The sequence below is a fragment of the Somniosus microcephalus genome, chromosome 9 (genome assembly GCF_052327205.1).
Source record: "Somniosus microcephalus isolate GS21.2 chromosome 9, FLI_Smic_1.0, whole genome shotgun sequence".
Taxonomy (NCBI): Eukaryota; Metazoa; Chordata; class Chondrichthyes; order Squaliformes; family Somniosidae; genus Somniosus; species Somniosus microcephalus.
Window position 1 is genome coordinate 115148542 of NC_140995.1, and position 10831 is coordinate 115159372.

Genomic DNA, 10831 nt, shown 5'->3' on the forward strand with positions numbered 1-10831 from the left:
GCTGCATCTGTCAAGTGACTAATGCCCTGTTTAAAAGGAGACGGCAGTACATCTCCTTCCCAATGACCCTGGACAAGCAGCGAGAGCGCGCAGAGGGCTTCGCAAGGATAGCGGGCTTCCCCATGGTGCAGGGCGCCATTGACTGCACGCATGTGGCTTTGCGGGCGCCGCAACCAAAAGGGGTTCCATTCTTTGAATGTGCAGCTGGTCTGTGACCACCGACAGCTGATACTCGCTGTCAATGCCCACTTTCCAGGCAGCAGCCATGACACCTTCATCCTGCGCCAGACTTCTGTGGCAGACCTTTTCGAAGCCCCGGCTCACCCAGGAGGCTGGCTTCTCGGGGACAAGGGCTATCCTCTGTGCCCCTGGCTGCTGACCCCGCTCCGTTCACCCAGCACCCCTGCTGAAGAACGATACAACAAGAGCCATCAAGCGACCAGGAACATCGTGGAGCACACAATCGGTGTGCTGAAGCAACGGTTCCGCTGTCTGGACCATTCCGGAGGAGCCCTTCAGTACTCACCTGAGCGAGTCTCCCACTTCGTGGTTGTGTGTTGCATGCTGCATAACCTGGCAATCCTCAGGACCCAGCCAATGCCACCAGACATTGAAGCACCAGCAGAGGAGGAGGAGGAGGAGCAGCACCAAGACGGGAGGGAGGCACAAACTGCAAGGGCCGTCCGTCAGAGGCTTATAGCAAGTTGCTTCTAGGCCCCTCTGAGGGAATGCTTTCTGCCATTCCAAGAACATGAATGGAACCGTTCTGCTACCCCTAAGCCGGTCAAGGCAACAATTTGTGCAAAGAACAGAAATGGACATTGTGAATAAATAAACGTCTTTATTTAACAAACTGTGTATCCTTCCCGCATGACAAAGCAATGGAAACAAACACCAAAACAAACAGACTGCCACATAACTGGCTCTCACACCCTGGAGACAATGTCCAAAACATAACTGGCTCTCACACCCTGGAGACAATGTCCAAAACATAACCAACATTCAGACCAGCATCCTCAGCCTTGAATGAAAGAAATAACATAATTTAGCAACACCTCCTACTTTTTGCCCCTTGATGGTGATCTGCTTCCCTTGCGGAATTGCCCCCTTCCCACCCTGCAGCTCCTCCGTAATGGGACCCCAGTGGCTGCAGCAAGGCTGGGGGAGGCCTGCTGACTGTCCGAAACTGAGACCGTAGATGCCCTTGAGGTACGGCCTGGACCAGCTCTGGGCCTGGAGGGCCCAGCTGCTGACTGCTCCAACTCTGCATGGGCAGCAGCAGTCTGTCCTACGGGTGGTGGCAGCTGCAGTGGAGAAGTGCCAGTGGTGGCATCAGGAATGCTGTCATCCTGAGAGCAGACAGCAGCTCCCTGGTCAGCTGACACACTGGCACTCTGACGGGGCAGCACCGCAGCATGCGCAGCAATCGGCTGATGCACAGATTGCTGGCCTGCTGTGGCACGGCGAGGGCCCCGGGGAATCCTGCCCGATCCAGCGAGGGTGGCAGCAGTCAGTGCTCGCGTGGCCTCAATCTGCGTCTGCACGAGACCAGCCACTGGCTGCGTGGCAGCACTCAGCACTTGCGTGGCAGGTGCCAGTGCTTCGCCGAAGTCCTGGACAATCCTTACCAGTGCTGTGCCGAAGTCCTGCACACTCCTTGCCTGTGCTGTGCCGAAGTCCTGGACACTCCTTGCCAGTGTCTCAATGCAATTGGGCATCCTTGCCACTGCAGCCATGAGCTCAGTGTGCCTCTGCCCAGCCTGGGCGCTCATTTCTGCGAGGGCACGCACCTCATCTGCGTTCTGTGCAGCAGCACTCGCGGCCCGACTCGCCCTCCGGGGAGACGTGCCCACGAGCTTCCCTGCCCCCCTCGCGTTGCTGCAGGCCACTGGGTCCTGGAGCTGCATCCTCCTCAGACCATTCCCCCCCGCTCCCCTCCAGGGAAGGCATCTCCCCAGTCTGGACATGGGCTGGCTCGCCTGAGGGTGGCACGGATGGTCCAGCTTCCTCCTCCTCGTCGCCTCCAGAGTCACTCACACTGGCAGCTTGAGGGCCCACCTCCCGAGCTGGTGATGCAGCATCTGAAAGCAGGGAGGTTCAAGAGTGGCTTTAGCGAAAGGACAGGGTGGCAGCAAGGGATGCATGAGTGCTGCAATGCTCTGAGTTGGCTCGAGAGTGAAAAAGCATGCTGGTGTGGGGAACAAGTGGAAGGAGAGAGGTCAAAAAGGTGATGACCTTACCATTGCTGTCCACAATGGGGTCGGCATCTCCAGAGGTGACGGAGCCAATCATCCGGCTTGCCACAATCCGATGGACTCGCTCCTCCAGGTCTGTGAGGGTCTGCAGGTGAGGCCGGCCTCCTCCGGTCCAATGCTGTTGCCTTCTATTATGGGCTAGCTTGGCCTGCAAGAGAAAGGATGGGGTGTGAGGAAACCTGCAGCCCTGATCTGGGATGACATGCCTCCCATGGTCGATTAGCCCTTACATTATGCAGCCCTGATCTGGGATGACATGCCTCCCATGGTCGATTAGCCCTTACATTATGCACAGAGCTGAATGTGCGTGTGTGCTTCCAGAAAGGGCCATGGGTGCTGGATGACAGCTGGCCATTGGGGCTTTGTACACCCTCTGGCCATAAAGTGAGGTCCAGATGGAGGGATGAAGATGATTCTGAAAAAGGCACTCACCCTGATGACCCGAGTGAGGTCGTTGAACTTCTTCCTGCATTGCACAGGAGTCCTGGGAACCATGCTGCTGGAGGTGACTCTGTTGGAAACCTCCCTCCAAGCTCTGCGATAGTCACTGTGCTGAGGCCTCCTGCCATTCTCTGGGTAGAGTACAGATCGCCTGTGCTCCACCGTGCCAACCAGAGCATCCAATGCCTCCTCGCTGAAGCGCTACGCTCTCTCCATGTTCAGGCAGTTGTCGACGCCACAGGTAGGTTACCACCGAGTTTGAGGCCTATGATGCGCAGGGTACGGCTGGAGATGATGATCGATCCGCCCCTTTAAGTGCTGTCCGGCGCCAGCGTGTCTGGCTGCACTCGATAATTGACAGCACCTGCGCTGCGCCCGCCCGCGGAGATATTGCGTCGCGCCGCCAGGTTAGCACCTTAAGACTGTCGTGCAGCGCCTGGTTTAGCGCCGCAATCACCTTCAGGGGCGCAGGTACCCAATATCGCTGGAGGTGGCGATAATTTGCGCCTGGCGCTAAACTTTGCGCACCGCCAATACTAGCGCCCCAAACGGGGCGATACCGAATTTCTCCCCCATAAGATCCTGAGGGGGCTGGACAGGGTGGATGTGGAAAGGATGTTTCCTCTTGTGGGAGAATCTAGAACTAGAGGTCACTGTTTAAAAATAAGGGGACGTCCATTTAAGACAGAGATGAGGAGACATTTTTTCTCAGAGGGTTGTGAGTTTTTGGAACTCTCTTCCTCAGAGGGCGGTGGAAGCAGAATCTTTGAATATTTTTAGGGCAGAGGTAGCTAGATTCTTGGTAAGCAAGGGGGTGAAAGGTTATCGGGGGTAGGCGGGAATGTGGAGTAATCAGATCAGCCATGATCTTATTGAATGGCGGAGCAGGCTCGAGGGGCTGAGTGTCCTACTCATCACTGGTGAGGAAGGGGCTGAGATGGCATGTATTGACGAGCTGGCTATTACTCTGTGGAGCAATAGCACAGCCATGGGTCTTGCTGAGTTGCTGTGTGATTGCAACTTCAAGGAGCTACCAATGAAATGGAGGAACCCTCACTGGTAAGCAAGTTACTTGCCTCACTAAATCAGACAATGACACCTGAATAGAGTTGCAGATTCTACCAGCCAATTGGGCAATCATTGATCAGTATCGGTTGCATTGGCTGGTGTACGGGGGTGGGCGGGAGTTATGCACCCCATCATCCTCTTCTTGAGGCCTGCCTTACTGCAGTTTTTCTTGATAGTGCCTCAGATAATGCTCTCCTTAGCACCTGGAGGGAAATCATTTGCAGTCCTCCAACCTTCATTTCGTCTCATTACAACCAAGGAGCGCTTACTTCCAGTAGCACCCCAAAAAGCTGGCATTGGCGTTGCAATAGGACCTCTTTCAGCTTGGAGGATCTGGAGAGGGTCTGGCAGCAAGGCAAAGAGGAGCAAACAGATAAGTGCCCACTTTCACCAGCTGAATATGGTGGGCATTATTCTCTGGGGGTCTTCTCGTTGCTATTGCAACACATAGAAGGCAACAAGGCTGGTAGCCAGGCCTGCACTCCTGATTCCTAGCACAAGGGCTTTCCAAAGATTGGGCCTGTGCTCTACCTATCTTCTGCATAGGTGAGTGGGAGGGGGAGGAATCATTGAGGGTAATTTTAACCCACAAATACGGGTGGGTTTGTATCGGGTGGGAAGTCAAAATTTCAAACCCAAACTCAAGCCACCTCGAACCCACCCACTTCCAGTTTTACTGGAGGCAGGACAGGGGGCAGGCGACCAATCTGCTCTTAGGAGCTGGGTCAGTCATTGAAACCTTTTAAGGAGACTTTGGGCTGGATTTTGTCAGTGGGGGCGGGCTGGGGGCGTGTCAGATGGTCGACATGTCAGGACCCCGCCTCCAATGTGAGGCGGGACAAAAGTGCGATTTTGCCCTAATTGGGCACTTGATTTCCAGCATGTGGGAATCCCTGGCCCAATGAGTCTTTTGATACTGAAACTCGCCTCCGATGACATCATCTATGCAGTTGGATTTAAGGCCTGCAAGCAGCCTTGGTTCTTTTTCAGCCTTTCAACTTACTCATCATACTTCTGAGGGATTCATACTGCTACTATGTCCAGCACCAGACCAAAGTGTGCACCCAGATTCGATGAGGCCTCCCAACAAGCTCTGGTGGAGGGAGCAAGAGCAAACAAGGAAGTGCTCTTTCCCTCCTCAGGGAGGAAAAAGCCTCCACAACAGACTAAAGCTGTGTGACTGCAAGTGGCACAGGAGGTGAATGCGATTTCAATGTGCAGCAGAACCTGGCTGCAGTGCTGAAAGAAGTTTCATGACCTTCTCCGCACAGGAAAAGTGAGTATTCCACCCCCATGACCCTAAATCTGATCCCCATCTCCTCGCATCACCAGCACTCTGCTTTGTCAACCTCCTCCTCCACATCCCACTTCACCCTTACATCCCTGCACCCTTACCCATTCCCTCTCTCTCTATGTTCAACATTCACTTAACTATTTGACTATGCAGCCCTCACACTCCCTATCACTGTGATGCTATGACAACAACTTACAACACACAGGGAGGGGCCTTGGCCTTGGCACTTCACTCCATCTTTGTGTCCTTCTAAGCATCTATGCTATGGATTTTCTAAACTAACTCCTTCATTCTCAATCAAACTCATTGCAGGAAAAGAGAGCCCACAATAAGAGGGAAAGGGTGAGGACAGGAGGAGGGCCATCCTCAGTAGCCCAGCTCACCACTGTGGAGGAGGCGGCCCTGGAGATCGTGGGAGTGGAGGAGGATGCACAATTGGGGGACGGACAGACGGGTGCATCAGAGCAAGCTGGTGACAGAATAATTTTTCATCTCTCTCATTGACATTGCATGAGTGACTGATATTGATTCTGATGCTCCAACTGATTGACTTATGATTATCTGCACAATTCAATGTGCATCCAACGTTTATCTCACATGTCTAACTCTTTCCTTTACACCCCTACAGGACCATCGACAGCCCCCCTCCCCACTGTCCAGAAGGAACAGCCTGAGCGCCCAGAGGAAGCTGCAACCTCTGAGGGCGCAGTGTCAGCAGAATTCAGTGCACCCAGCACCAGCGCAGACACTCACACCTCGATGGAATCTTCGGGAGATAGAGTAGAGTTGTCACCTGGTGTATCAGAGCTCACAAGTGAGCATAAGCAGATGGTGGAGACAGGGACAGCAGTGGAGAGTCCTCATCAGAGGGTGCAGAACTCTCCCAGCTCGGCTCCGCTGCATGTCGACTCTGTGCCTCCGGATCCATCCAGAAGGAGAGCGGTGCTGGAACTCCTGGAACAGGTGCAGGAATCTCTGGCAGGTTTTGTCTCCAGGGTCTCTGCGAGTGTGGAGCGAATGGAGGGGTCCATCGCTAACATGAGCAGAGCCTTTGTGGAGGCATTGGTGCATGAATGCATCACCATGGAAAGGATGGCAACCTCCGTGGAAAGGATGGCTACCTCCGTGGTAAGGCTGGCTACCATAGAGGAGAGGATGGCTACCATAGAGGAGAGGATGGCTACAGCCATGGAGGAGCTTAGTCGCCAGGGTCTTGAAAACATGGTCATTGTTCAGAATAGACTGACATCTCTCGAGGAGCGATGATCAGCTATTGAGCAGAGAAACCAGGCCTTCATGGAAGTCCTCAGGAGTAGGACTTCCAGTGCAGAAACAGGTCCTCATGGCCCCCCTGAAGTGCAGCAAGGTGCTGTCAAGCCACTTGCTAGCTCTGAAGTGGGCCTGACCCATGAGAGGGATGTTGGTGGCAGCAAACCAGGAAGTGGGGTCTCCTCTCCAAGCGCTCACAAGACCATGCCACTGCAGAGCCCTTGGTCAGAGCCCCACCAGAGTCCTCACCCAACTGAGATCGGCGTCTCAGCCCCTGCACAGCCGCAGGAGCAGCAGACTGTTGCTGAGCCCTCACAGGCTTGCAACCCCAGAGGACGCCCGCCAAAGGTGTCGAGGCAGGAGCAGCAAGAAAGTGAGCAAGGGGCCTCCATATCTGCTGAAGCCACAGGGGAAGCACCACCTAGGAGCATGCATAAGAGGAAGATAAAGCACAAGTTGTCACAAGGGTAGTCACTTGGGTGTTATGTTGTGTTTATTTTTTAAATGCCATCCGTTGATTGTTGTGATAAAAAATTCTGATGGCAAACTGTTGAAGTTGTGGCCTGTGTCATTTCGCAAATGGGACTTCCACACTGAGGGCTTAGGGCGACTTGCAATTGTCAGTATGGTGGTCAGAGTGATAGGAATCCGCAGGTTCTTGGCCATTGTCGATGCTCTGCTAAGAAGGTGCGAGGCAAAAGTATTTGATTGGCCAGGCTAAGCAAATCTGGCCAAGATGAGTGCATCCCTTGCATCCTGGGTAGCAATGTGCTCGCGTGCTGCTGCCACTGGTTGATGCGCCTCCGCATGGTGTTCGTCGTCGCTTTCCTCCTCCACCTAGGAGATGCCGCTGATGTCTGCTACTGATCCCTGGAATGAGCCTGAAGCAAAAAAGTTGAGTGTGGTGGTGACTTTGACGGCCACTGGTAAGGGGTGCTCCTCTGGGCTCCAGGTCTTGCTGCAGCATTGCGCAGATGTCACCCACTACCTCTCGCGAAAGTCTGAGCCTCCTTTGGCACTGCTGCTCAGTCATGTTGAGGTAGCTCATCCTCTGTCTGTAGACCCTTGTTACATTGTTATAGTATCACATCGTTAAATGGAACTACTTTGGTATGGAACTACTTTGGTATGGTGTAGTTATATTGCTATGTGGCACACTGTGCACGGGCAGCGCACAGTGCAGCGTCGGACATCTTGTATCACTCCGCACCATGCGGCAGCACTGAAACAAAGCAAATACAGCTAAGTAAAAAGCACTAACTAAAAATGAACTAAAAGTGTCTGTAATATATATAGTACTAGCTGGGGAGCCCCGCGTTGCGAGGGCAATTTTGGGGCGCGAGGGCAATTTTGGGGTGTTTGGTCTCCCTGCCCCTGTGTGTCCCCCCTCTCCCTGTCATGTCCTCTCCCTGACCTATCCCTCCCTCCCCTCTCTCCCTCCCCTCCCCTCCCCTCTCTCCCTCCCTCCCTCCCTCCCTCCCCTCCCTCCCTCCCCTCTCTCCCTCCCCTCCCCTCCCTCTCTCCCTCCCCTCCCTCTCCCTCCTCCCTCCCTCCCCCCCTCCCCTCACCTCCCCTGTCTCCCTCTCCCCCCCCCACCCCTCCCCCAATCCCCTCTGTCCCTCTCTCCGGCCCCTCCCCCTGCCTAGCGCCTGAGGTCCGGTGCCGTTGCTGAGGTCCCCCGCGTATCGCGCGGCTGATGGACGGCCGCTGCGGGCGGGCGGGCGGCGCATGCGCGGTGAGTGTGGTCGGCGCATGCGCGGTGAGTGTGGGCGGCGCATGCGCGGTGAGTGCGGGTGGCGCATGCGCGGTCAGTGCGAGCGGCCCGTGGGAGCCGGCAAGGCCGTTGGCGAGCGGGAAACTTCGGGCGGCGCGCCCGCGCTCCGTCCGCGACACCTGAAAGGGGGAAGTAGAGAGAGACAGAGAGGGAAGAGGAGAAGGAGAGAGAGGGAAGAGGGGAGAGGGAAGAGGAGAAGGAGAGAGAGGGAAGAGGAGAAGGAGAGAGAGAGAGAGGGAAGAAAGAGAGAGAGAGAGAGAGAAATTTTTTCAGCTTCAGGCCCCGAGTCCCCCCTGCGCGAGGAGGAGGAGGGGGGGGGTTGCTAAACACAATATAGAACTCAAATAAATTGTTAATTAATTGCCTAACACATAATTGAAATATTTACCTTAGTTCCCTAACACACAGAAAGTGTGGGGGAAAAAATCGTGGAAAATCAAGATGGCGGCCACTCACCTCGGTTCAGAAGGATAAGGCCCGCCCACACACGCACCGATTGGTCGACCGGTCAGGTCACCGAAGCGTAGGATTGGTCAATCGTCGAGTCACTCGACACTCAACTGTAGGAAGACCTCGACGTCACACGGTCGCTAATGAGATGCTAATGAGCAGAACGCTGAACGTTTTTGGGATACCGCGGGCGGGATTTTTGTCCGGCCGAAACGTAAATACGCCTATGACCGGTCCGGAATCGCAAGCTTTCTTTTGAGGCGACGCGCGCGTCGGTACGCTCTGTAACTTCCAAACGTATAGAGACCAGGCGGACAGACAGACAGACAGACAGAAGAGCCGCTTTATGTATATAGACTAGCTGGGGAGCCCCGCGTTGCGAGGGCAATTTTGGGGCGCGAGGGCAATTTTGGGGTGTTTGGTCTCCCTGCCCCTGTGTGTCCCCCCTCTCCCTGTCATGTCCTCTCCCTGACCTATCCCTCCCTCCCCTCTCTCCCTCCCCTCCCCTCTCTCCCTCCCTCCCCTCCCCTCTCTCCCTCCCCTCCTCTCCCTCCCCTCCCCTCCCTCCCCTCTCTCCCTCCCCTCCCTCTCTCCCTCCCCTCCCCTCCCTCCCTCCCCTCCCTCCCTCCCCTCCCCTGTCTCCCTCTCCCCCCCCACCCCTCCCCTCCCCCAATCCCCTCTGTCCCTCTCTCCGGCCCCTCCCCCTGCCTAGCGCCTGAGGTCCGGTGCCGTTGCTGAGGTCCCCCGCGTATCGCGCGGCTGATGGACGGCCGCTGCGGGCGGGCGGGCGGCGCATGCGCGGTGAGTGTGGTCGGCGCATGCGCGGTGAGTGTGGGCGGCGCATGCGCGGTGAGTGCGGGTGGCGCATGCGCGGTCAGTGCGAGCGGCCCGCGGGAGCCGGCAAGGCCGTTAGCGAGCGGGAAACTTCGGGCGGCGCGCCCGCGCTCCATCCGCGACACCTGAGAGGGGGAAGTAGAGAGAGACAGAGAGGGAAGAGGAGAAGGAGAGAGAGGGAAGAGGAGAGAGGGAAGAGGAGAAGGGGAGAGAGAGAGAGAGGGAAGAAAGAGAGAGAGAGAGAGAGAAATGTTTTCAGCTTCAGGCCCCGAGTCCCCCCTGCGCGAGGGTGAGGAGGAGGAGGGGGGGGGGTTGCTAAACACAATATAAAACTCAAATAAATTGTTAATTAATTGCCTAACACATAATTGAAATATTTACCTTAGTTCCCTAACACACAGAAAGTGTGGGGGAAAAAATCGTGGAAAATCAAGATGGCGGCCACTCACCTCGGTTCAGAAGGATAAGGCCCGCCCACACACGCACCGATTGGTCGACCGGTCAGGTCACCGAAGCGTAGGATTGGTCAATCGTCGAGTCACTCGACACTCAACTGTAGGAAGACCTCGACGTCACACGGTCGCTAATGAGATGCTAATGAGCGGAACGCTGAACGTTTTTGGGATACCGCGGGCGGGATTTTTGTCCGGCCGAAACGTAAATACGCCTATGACCGGTCCGGAATCGCAAGCTTTCTTTTGAGGCGACGCGCGCGTCGGTACGCTCTGTAACTTCCAAACGTATAGAGACCAGGCGGACAGACAGACAGACAGACATCGGGACAGACAGACAGAAGAGCCGCTTTATATATATAGATAAGAACACAAGGAGACACAACAACCCTGTTTTTGGGGGTATCTCCTGCAGTGACATGCTTCCATGCGCTGGCGCCTTCTTGCCTGTGCAGCTTCAGGTGGGTGAGCAGCAGGTTGGTGCTGCAGTTGTTCAGGGTTCTGCTGCTGCCGTGGCTGGTCTTCGTCCGAATCTGATGTCCAGGAGGAAAGGAAATAAATGGTTCCCATTCTTCTGGTATATACCTCAGCTGAGGAAGTGCTCAGTCAAGGTGGCGAGAGGGGTTTCCCAGGAGGTCACACTGGAGATGGGTGTCAGGCTTCAAACTTCCACAACAATGAGTAGGCCTGCTAAAAGTTCCCCCAGACCTGAGACAACAAAGTTCTGCCACCTGCAAATGATGATTGCTGAAAACTCCTTTTTAATGGTGGAGCTGCAGCTGGTAGTAAGCAATCCACTTGTGAGGCCGTCAGGATTAACTGGCGTGTTCCAGAGGAGACATGCAGCACGGGGGGAAAATGTTAAATTCAGAAAGGCCTCTCAAAATTGGTTTATAGAGGCACTTAACTGGTTGTTAAGGGCCTTAAGGGCTTATCCCGCCTCTTGGAGGTGGGATGGAAACGGGGTCTGAAACCCCGATTCTGGGAAAATTGC